Genomic DNA, 10,538 nt, shown 5'->3' on the forward strand with positions numbered 1-10,538 from the left:
AGCATGGGTAAGTGCACATTTGAACAAGGAAGCAAAGTAGACTTTGAAACGTGTGAAAATGAACAGGTAACTAATACTGAAAAGTGGGCCTCATTAACAATCAATTCTGATACAGCATCACTATATAGCTGCTTCTGGATGGTGTGACTTTCGTTCTGGCTCACGTCAATACCAACTTGTGAAATCTTATAGGCAGAGAATTTCTCCCTGGGATAGTTTCAGCTATATGCACAAGCCACCAGACCACAGGCAAATGTTCAGAGCCACAGGGACCCTGTCAGGGCATCCTTACTTAGGCATCCACAAAAGTGACAATCATACCTGGCTATTACCTATGAAGTAGAACCTTGGTCTGCTAGTCATTGTCCCTTTCCCAATGTGTGTTATGTAACTCTCTCCCTGCTTTCCCAATACAGCACAGATTTCATAAAGGTAGAACGATGTTCAGAAAGTCTTGTACCTCCAGTATCTAGAATGTTAGAGACATGGTAGACACTGGGTAATGAAAGTTTTTTATCCCTTCCTCAATTCTTGTGTTGAAGCTCTAATCCCAAATGTGAAAGCATTTAAAGGAGGGATTTTAGGAGGTAACTAAGTTTAGGAGAAGTCACAAGAATGAAATTTTCATGATGCCACTGAGATTGTAAACCCCACCATACGCCCTCTTCCCTAAACACTTAGCAAGGAAAGACATATGAGGAAACAACCCAGAAGAGATAACATTCACATCTTATCTTGGACTTTGAGTCTCCTGACCAAGTAGGGATAAATGTTTCTTATTTAAACCACCCATTCTATGGTCATTTTAGAACAGATTAAAGTGGCTAAGATGTGAGTGTTTAATTAGTTTTTGTTAGATTCAAGACTGAGATGCCAATTTATTTATAGAAGAAAGAAAGACTAACATCTGAGAATATCAATATTTTAAAGTAAGTTAGGTATCAGAAATTCTCATGTATCAATTGAAGAAATATAAATTGGTATAAAGTTTTTGAAGACCAATTGGTTGGCATCAGCTATAATAGAAAGTACACTTTCCTAGTACCTTTTTACATTATGGCAGCAAGATGACCATGACTGTCCTATAATTTACAGTAATTTCTGGTCTTGTTACAAAGATATACAAAAGAATATTAATAGCAGTGATCTTAACATAGAAATATAGTAAGTTGTGTGGTTGCTTTTATTGTTGTTTTTTAGTGTTTTAGATTGACCCAGGACCTTCTGAGTGCTTGACATTTCTGTCATTAAGCTATACCCTCCAGTACTAAGAATGAACATTTTTATGTTGAGTTATTCTATAAAAAACATGCTTTCTTGATAGTGTGTCAAATTTATCTATTCTTTTTTCTCCTTTATCTAATAAGAAATATATAGCATTACAATACAATTTAAATGAATAGATTACTTTGGGATTTGCAGGGTGCCCCCTAACTAACTCTCAAGATGATTTAGTAGGATCACTATGCCTGCCAATATTATAGTAAACCAGCCCAAGTCCACATTACCGACAAGCTGACTCTAAAGTTTGAGTCCACAAGGAAAGATACTGAAATTATGTGGTACAGATTAGTAAATGCAATCTCAAAAAGATTAATTGCATTGCTCAAAGACAGCACACATAGATGGCACAGTCAGAATTGCAATATGGTTTTTCTAACCATAACTCTATGTTCTCCTTTTTTAAAAACCTATAACAACAAAATAAATATGTTAGCAACAGCAAAACATATCCTTAGAGAGACAAAACAAGACTAAAAGTAATGAAATGATGAGTTTTAAAATGACAGTATTTCCATGCAGCAGAGACCAATTCAGAATAAGAAATCTACCAAGGCACCCTGTGGTATGCCCTGGAGGTGTCTGTGCAAAACAAAAGATGGCTTTTTTTTCCAAGGGGGGTGGTAATATTTATGCAATATTGTTTTTCCTTTAGGTAACTATGTTCAAATTACCAAATTTTAAAGGTCGAAGTTAAAAATAATTACAGTGTTAAAGAACACCACATAGCTAGTGCTTTTTCTGTTTGTTTAATTCTAAATGTGAAAGCAAGTGGTGTTATTTGGTTGTAAAGGTCATTCAAGAATTAGAGGCTTGAGTTGAAATTCAAAAGATTTCTTCCAAGACCAACTCTAATTATTACTTCCTAAAGCATTAGATTAGAACTTTGCTGATCTGGTCGAAGACATCACAGCTGGGGAAACTACATTCATAGAATGGCACAATATGTTGTTCTATTAGGATTCTGTGAGAAATACCACTTGGCATATCCAGAAGGTTCTAAATCATATGGCCCTCAAAAGATGATAAAATGCACTCTGTTGAGGTGACATCACAGTGACAATATGTGAAAAACAGAAAAGAGTAAGATATTCCTGGCGCTTGAAAAACCATAGCCTCTTACCTACTTCAGTGGATTTGGAAAGTTTACTTCAATTCATTGACTTCTCTTTTCTCATGCAAGAAACCAAAGTGTCAAATCCTGCTTCATCTACAACAAAGCTTTGCCAGTCAGGTTGAACTAGTTACTACCTATTGGTGGTTTTGTTGCACTTACATCTTTCATTATGCGTTGAAGATAACATGGAAGGTTTACTTCACAAAATTCCTTTCATATTTTAAATGTATTGAATTTCATCCAGTCGATAAATCTTGCCGACCTGCCAAAAAGTATGTCAAACCTTACATTATACATTGACAAAGCATGAGTCAGGAAAGCCTGGTTTCAAGTCCATGTGGGAAAGACAGAGAAGCAGACTGTTTGAGAACCATTAGTTAGATAGACTGATTGCTAAGGAGGAGAGAAATGGGGCAGAGACACTTCAATCCGAAGAGTAAACCATGATCTGGGACAGAAAGAAGTTTAAGCAGCCAAGGAAATAAAAAAGAATAGCCATTTCAGTGAAACTCCATGTAACAGGTGAGATGTGGCATCTTTAAAGAAGTCCTGGGAAGGTTAGAGTGAAGGGCAGAAAGAAAGGAGGCAAGAGTCCTCTGGTGCATCTTCTTGTCACAAGACCTAGCTGTGACGTGATGAGCTGTTACAGAACAAAGTATAAAACTGCACAGTGGAGAGAAGGGAGAGAATCTTTGTCAGCTGTACATCTGACAGAACAAATAGTAACTTAAAAAATTAAATGTCAAAAATCAAATAATCCATATTATAAATGGACACATTAAATTAGCCAACAGTTTTTATAATAAAAATACGCATGGCTCATAATTATATAAAACAAACTCAATATCCTTAGTTCTCATAGAAGTGAGTATCAAAACTGTGCTGAAGTTCCATCTCACTTCAGTCAGAATAACTATCACCAAGAAAAACAAACAAAAAACTTTGGCAAGGATGTGGGAAAAGAGCAGATTTTATGCACTTCTGAGAAAAATGTAAATCAATGCAGTCATTATGAAAAATAGGAAACTAAAATCAGGACCACCCCAGGACCCAACTATGCCAATCATGTGTACATATGTAGAGAAACCTAAGTCAGACTACCACAGAGATACTTTTGTACACCAATTTAAACATTATGTTTGTGTGTTGGTATGTATGCAGTGGGATGGTTCAGTGGCATATCTACAAAGCCGGAACACAAAGCCTGTCTGCGACAGCTTTGATGAGCATAATGACAACCTCAGCCAAAGCATTAGCACCAAGATTAAAGCAAAGGGGTAAGATCATGGAGAAAGTAGGAAAAAGAATCGATGATAACTAAGTGGATTGAGGGAAAAGAAAATCAAGGGTGACATAAAGACGACAATAACAGAAAAGCCAATATGAATGACAGGATCTATTTGATAGTATAAACTCTGCTTAATGCAGTGTCCACATAAAACATCAATACAGCTGTGTGTACAGTTATAATGACCAGATACTTTGTCATGACAATACCTATTTCTCCTGACTTGTAATTTGTCTCAGTGCATAAATTCTACTGTCCTTTAGACAGTACGTCCCTATTAGATCAGGGTAGCTGTTCCTTCCTTAGTTTTTTTTTTTTTTTTGTATTTAATTTCTGCATCTTTTTAAATACATATATTACTGTGCAAGTCCCATCAGAATGGTGTCCAGACAGAGGATGTGGATGAGCACTGTGAAATGCTGTTTCCTGGATGTGACGTGGCTACCACACTAATAAACTATTCGTTGCAGCTGTGGCTTTATACACAAGCTCAAGACCTGTACAAGAGTAAACCAGAAAAAATTCTAGCCCAACCGGGGAGGGGCCCTGGCCCTCTGAACCTCACCCATCAGGCAGTGGATACTTGCCAAGAAAGGGCTAATCATTCTTCCTTTAACTGTGTTCTCAGAGCCCTATATAAGATTCTTGAACTCGAGTGAACACACAACACCAATGCTCATATAGGCAACACAAGCTGGACTCAGTGGGTTATCACAACCATGGCATGGGGGATGAAGTGGAGAAGAACACATTGGAAGAAATGTGGGGAGAGTGGATGAAGGAAATGGTGGGTAGATACGATCATATTTTATTGTACACTTACATGAAATTCTCAAGGGTAAAGAGAAATCATTTTAAAAATGCCTTTTGTATGTTTTCTTTTAATTTCTAATACACAAATCAAAATGAAGTTTGAATGTTTTATTTTTGGGTACTCAGATTTGCTCTCTTTGGCATATAGCATCTCTTTGGATTTTATATATTTTATATGGCTGAGCATAAGAGAATTTCTACTTAAAATTTGATCTTTCAAATCTCTGTATCAACACATCTCATCTTAACCAATGAAGCTCTCCAAATGCTCTTCAGAGATTTAAACCCTTAGATTCTAATATCTTAATGGGTTTATATAATAAGCCAAGTTATCAATAGTAACAATATTATTTACTGTTACCAGTTTCTGGCAAAGAAGCTTTAGACACATCACATTAGCATTTTGGTTACTTTTTCAAGCTAGTGTTTAAGATTGGTAACATGACTGCCACATATTATGAAAAATACATATTGACTCATTCTTGAATATTTGTCACTATTGTAATACTGTTGGCTGTCTTCATTCATATGCATTGATACATGTCCGGATGATACAGTATCAGTGCAGTTTTAAGCCTGTGTCCTTGGAATAAGGCGTGGCTGTGGAGCAGGAGGAGGTGCATAAGATCACTGTCAGTGAGGAAACACAGACCGAAAAGTACCTACACTCAGCTTGCCTTCTCCTTTCCATTGAGTCTGGAACCTTCCATAGGAGGCATGCCAGCCACATGTAGGGCAGGTCTTCACTCCTTAATCAACACCCTGAGATTTGTTTCAATAGTGATTCTAAGCCCCATCAACTTGAGAATCTTAACCATCACCCCAGCTTACAGGATTTGTTCTCTTGGGTCCTCTCATGGCGCAGGTGGAGTGGCTGGGAGTGGGAAGGTGACATAGTGCATTTCATGTGAAATGACTTCATAAATGAGAAGACAGCATTTCAGGGTACAGATGATAGTTTTAGGGAGGTAGTGTTAGCAGAGCCCTATAAAAGTACAGGTAGAATTCTAAGTCATTCACAATGTATTCACAGAACTGTAAACCACCAATATAGTGTATTGCCCTTCCTACATTATCATAAGGACCTTGTATGTTCACTGAAGCAGCAAATATGATGCAGGGAACAAATGAAGTCATCAGCCTCTGGATGCCTATATTAGCTACTTTTCTCTGTCTGATAAAACATTACAGGCAAGGCAACATCTAGAAGGAAGGGTTTCTCTGCTACAAAGAATTGGAGTCCATAGTGACAGGAACATCATTCCAGCAAGGGAAAGACACAGTGGCTGGAACAGCAGCTCAAACAAAAAAATCAACAAGCAGAGTCGGAAAACTCCAAATAGCACAAGTCTTGGAGCTCTTAAAACACACTCCATGACATCTCTCCTTCATGGGGACTAAGCTTCCTCAGCTTTCCCAGACAAGACCACGACAGCCAAACTCCCACAGCATTCCACAATAATATCCAGGCAGCTGTACATCTTACAAAGGCAGGGATTTATGACAACAGTAAGGACCAGAGACCAACAAGATGGTGATGACTGTCCTTGAGCCCCATTAGGTTGTCAATATAATGTGTTAGCAATGGATGAGCCAGTGAGAAGCTGTGGAGCAGATGCAGGGACATTTCAGCTTTGTGCAAAACAGTACATGTGTCTCATCTCTGCCCTTTTTCAGATAAAGCATGTACATTCAAATCTTGTCATCTAAAATAAAATATGCATCTTCAGTCAGTTGCAGTTCTTTTTTTCCATTTGACTATTCGATTTGGTTGGCCTCATATACCTAAAATATCTTCAGACTTGCTTTGTAGTTTAGGTTGGCCTTGAACTCCTGATCCTCCTGCCAATATCTTCCTAGTGCTGTCTTACAGTCAAATAGCAGCAAATCCGGTTTTCACTGGATGACTTTTCTTAGCTGCTTTGTATCTGCACAGCCTGCATTCACTTCAGATCCAGTTTGTGCCTACTTTCTATCCTACATGAGCCAACTAGATAGACCCACCTAGCCAGTGACAATGACAGTAACAGATGTCATCATCTGTCATACTAATATGCCTCTGATCTTATATCTGTGTCCTCAAGTAAGTTTAATTAATACTAACTAATAACAATTGTCAGTGTAAGAAACAGTTCTTCCTAAATTTCATGTATATATGACTTAAGATGTTCTTTTAAATTTTCCTTCTTAAATATTTTTAAGATTTTATAAAAATCTCCTAGTCTGGGAGCAGGTGAGCTGGCCCTGCCCTGATGACATGGAAGTGGGTGAGCCAGCCCTGCCCTGAGGACAAGAGAGTGGACCCTGATCTAGGACTCTGAGTGGACCTCACCCCAACATCTACCCCATGTATGACCTGCTAGAACACATGAAGGGCCTGGACCTGCAGATTCAAATATTAAGAATCTCCTTGACACATAGCAACAATGGGATATCCGCCAGAAGTCCCAGTGAGGATCCAGTAACAAGAGTGTAGGCCTCCAACCAGATCCATGACTCATAGCAATGAACATTTGAAAGTAAACATATGTGGACAAAAGGCTATACTACGTGATACACTGCAGCTTCTGTGACAAGACTCTTTTGTTTGTCTCTTTGTTTTATTTTACTGCTTGGGAGGGAGAGGGATTTTGGTGCATGACGTGTAAATCATAGGCATTCAATAAAAGTAAAAAAACAAATTTTAAAAATCTCCTAGTCTGCAAGAGCCTAAGAATACAAATGTCTAATATCAAAAATATATAAAGAACTCAAGAAATTAAACACCACCAAACCAAATAACCCAACAGAGGAATATCAAATGGCTGAGAAACACTTAAAGAAATGCTCAACCTCCTTAGTCATCAGGGTAATGCAAATCAAAACAACTCATAGATTCCATCTTACACCCATCAGAATGGCTAAGATCAAAAATTCAAGCGACACCACATGCTGGCGAGGATGTGGGGAGAGAGGAACACTCCTTCATTGCTGGTGGGAATGCAAACTAGTACAGCTACTTTGGAAATCTATCTGGTGCTATCTCAGAAAACTGGGAATAGGGCTTCCTCAAGACCCAGCTATTCCACTCCTTGGAATATACCCAGAAGATGTTCCAGCACACAACAAGAAAATTTGCTCAACCATGTTCATAGCAGCCTTATTCATAATAGCCAGAACATGGAAACAGCCTAAGTGTCCCTCAGTAGAAGAGTGGATAAAGAAACTGTGGTACATATACACTATGGAATACTACTCAGCTATTAAAAACAAGGAATTCCCGAAATTTGTGGATAAATGGATTGAGCTAGAAATGATCATAATGAGTGAGTTAACCCAGAAGCAGAAAGAATCAAATTTTATATACTCACTTATATCTGCATACTAGCCCAAGGGGCATGTCCCACGAAAGCCTACACTTACCAGGACACTGGGACAGAGGGGAGGACATCCTACTGGGACTCTAGATGAGAGAAGCATAGGAGAATAGCAAAGTAGAAGGATCCAGAGGATCCTAGAAACCTACAAGTAGAACATTATGATAGGCAGATTTAGGCCCAGGGGTCCCGCTCAAACTAAGGCACCAGCCAACAACAATACAGGTGGTAAACTTTAAACCCCTACCCAGATCTAGCCAATGGTCAGAACAATCTCCACAGTTGAGTGGAGAGTGGGATATGACTTTCTCACGTACTCTGGTGCCTCACATTTGACCATGTCCCCTGGAGGGGGAGACCTGGTGGGACTCAGAGGAAGGACAGCAGGTTACCAAGAAGAGACTTGATACCCTATGAGCATATACAGGGGGAGGTAATCCCCCTCAGGATCAGTCATAGGGGAGGGGAATAAGGGGGAAATGGAAGGGAGGGAAGAATGGGAGGATACAAGGGATGGGATAACCATTGAGATGTAACAAGAATAAATTAATAAAAAAAAATAAGGCACAAAAAAAAAAAGAAAGTGAAATTAAAAAAAAAAAAAGAAAGAAATGATTTTATTTTATTCATCCTTAATAATTTATGCCCCCAAATGTCTTTGGGTCATAAAAAAGCTCAGGCTGGTCTTTTCCAATCGTCTTTTTGTTGTTGTTCTTATTTTAATAGAAATGTCCTTAGCTCTTTATAAACTGTGGCTTTGTATTCATAGTCAGTTTTTAAAAGAAACAGTAAGACTCAAGTCATATCTGAAAGCTGTAAGTTCCTTCGAAAATTCAATTTCGTAAATTAAAAAACAAATGGCAGAGAAAAGAAAGCTACCTGCTCCTATGCTCTGAACTCCGATAGACTATGAAACAAGGGCATGAATCCTGCTCCTGTCCTCCGAACTCCGGTAGGCAGCAAAACAAGGGTGTGAGTCAGGACAGAAGGCAGGCCTCCTCAGACAGCAGCAGCACTTACATTCAGTACCTTCTGGGTAAGGCTCAGAGTGCACAACATTTTCCTTCGTACACGGAGCTGTGGCTGAATCTAACCCCATGTGTGCACTGAATCCAGGAAGCTGCACTGCTGTTCATACTCTGTAGGTAAAGATCCACACTGCTATGAGTGGATTCTTGGATAAGTGAGTGCTATGAGGCAGAAAGTGGACAACCAATGAGCCCTGAAGGAGGATGGGAAAGAAAACTGGATAAGGCCCTGGTTCTCTCACAGGTCTTGAGGGGGGCTTGTTCGATGAAGGCTCATTTTCACTTGGAAAGATTATTAAAATATTGGTTTTGGATGGAGCTTGGTATATATAACTATTTTATCATAATACTGCTTCGTAGATTCTATAATATTCTATAAATGTATCTCAGGCAGTATGCCCAGTGATGAGAACAAAGTATACTTAATTGAGGGATGCTTTTCATCTTACTTTGGGCAACATAGCTTTTCTTAAATCTCTTAAATGCACCATTTCCCCTTGAGAGATGACTTGAAAGGGGTGTGGAAGGTTCAGACCAAGACAGCATGGCTGAGGTAAGCAGAGAGAGAACTAAGTCCAACATTTTCCCTCACAAACATGTACTTGCTAAGATCTTCCATTCAGTTTTATAGTCAAATAAAATATTCTCAGCACACAACTACTAGAAAGATATTTGAGCTCAGTTATAAATGATTCACATAAGATGGTGATGAGCATAATTGATAACCATTTAATTATTAGTAAACCGCAAAAGGCAGTGATATGTATGAAACCCTTCTGTTAAAATAAGCACCAGTGACAGACAAATTTCGCCAGTGGTCGTATAATGAAAGACTGATAAAGAATGAAATATGTAGTGGAGATGCCTCAGTGGACATGGCACTTGTTATACAGCATGAAAAATAAAGACTTGATACTGAGACTCACATAGGATCAACGCCGGCAAGTGACAGTTACCTAGCACTCCAAGGCAGAGATGGGAATCCCCATCGCCAGGGTCTAGCCAGACCACCCAGGATTCAGTGAGTGAGCATGCCTTAAGAAATAAAAAAATAGAGGGTGATGGAGCAAGACATCTACCATCAATTTTGGGTCTCCATAAGCATGCACACACACACTGAATATAAACATGCACACACATGTGTGTGCATGTTTGCACGTGCGCATGTGCGCATGCACATGCAAACAAAGGCCATGAAATATTTCCAATGTATATCAGAGAAACATTGGAAAGGCATTGCAGACCTCGTAGAGAGGTACAAAGACATGTAAAAATCCCGAGGGCATTGATATAGGTAAAGATGAGAAAATAAATTGTGTTCAGTAAGTAAACAAAACATGGTAACATGGTGCATATAATGAGCTAGTGTGCTATCATTCAAAGAGAGACAGGAGGAAATAGCAAACTCTCAAAAGGCATTTTCATGTCTCACATAATGCCTGTAGTCTTCCTTTAGAAGAAAAAAGTTTAAGTGAGCTTTTGGAAAGCATGTGCCTTCCTCTCTATGTTCATAAGGACTCTAGCCATCTTTCATCTTCAAATACTGCATACCACTACCCTCCCTTTGTTTGGTGGCTGTTTCATTGTAAGTTCTAGCCAGTGGTTCCTCTAAATAACTTACATGCCTCTGACCTCACCAACTATGCAAAACAACT

This window comes from Acomys russatus, chromosome 14 (assembly GCF_903995435.1).
Source record: "Acomys russatus chromosome 14, mAcoRus1.1, whole genome shotgun sequence".
Classification (NCBI taxonomy): Eukaryota; Metazoa; Chordata; class Mammalia; order Rodentia; family Muridae; genus Acomys; species Acomys russatus.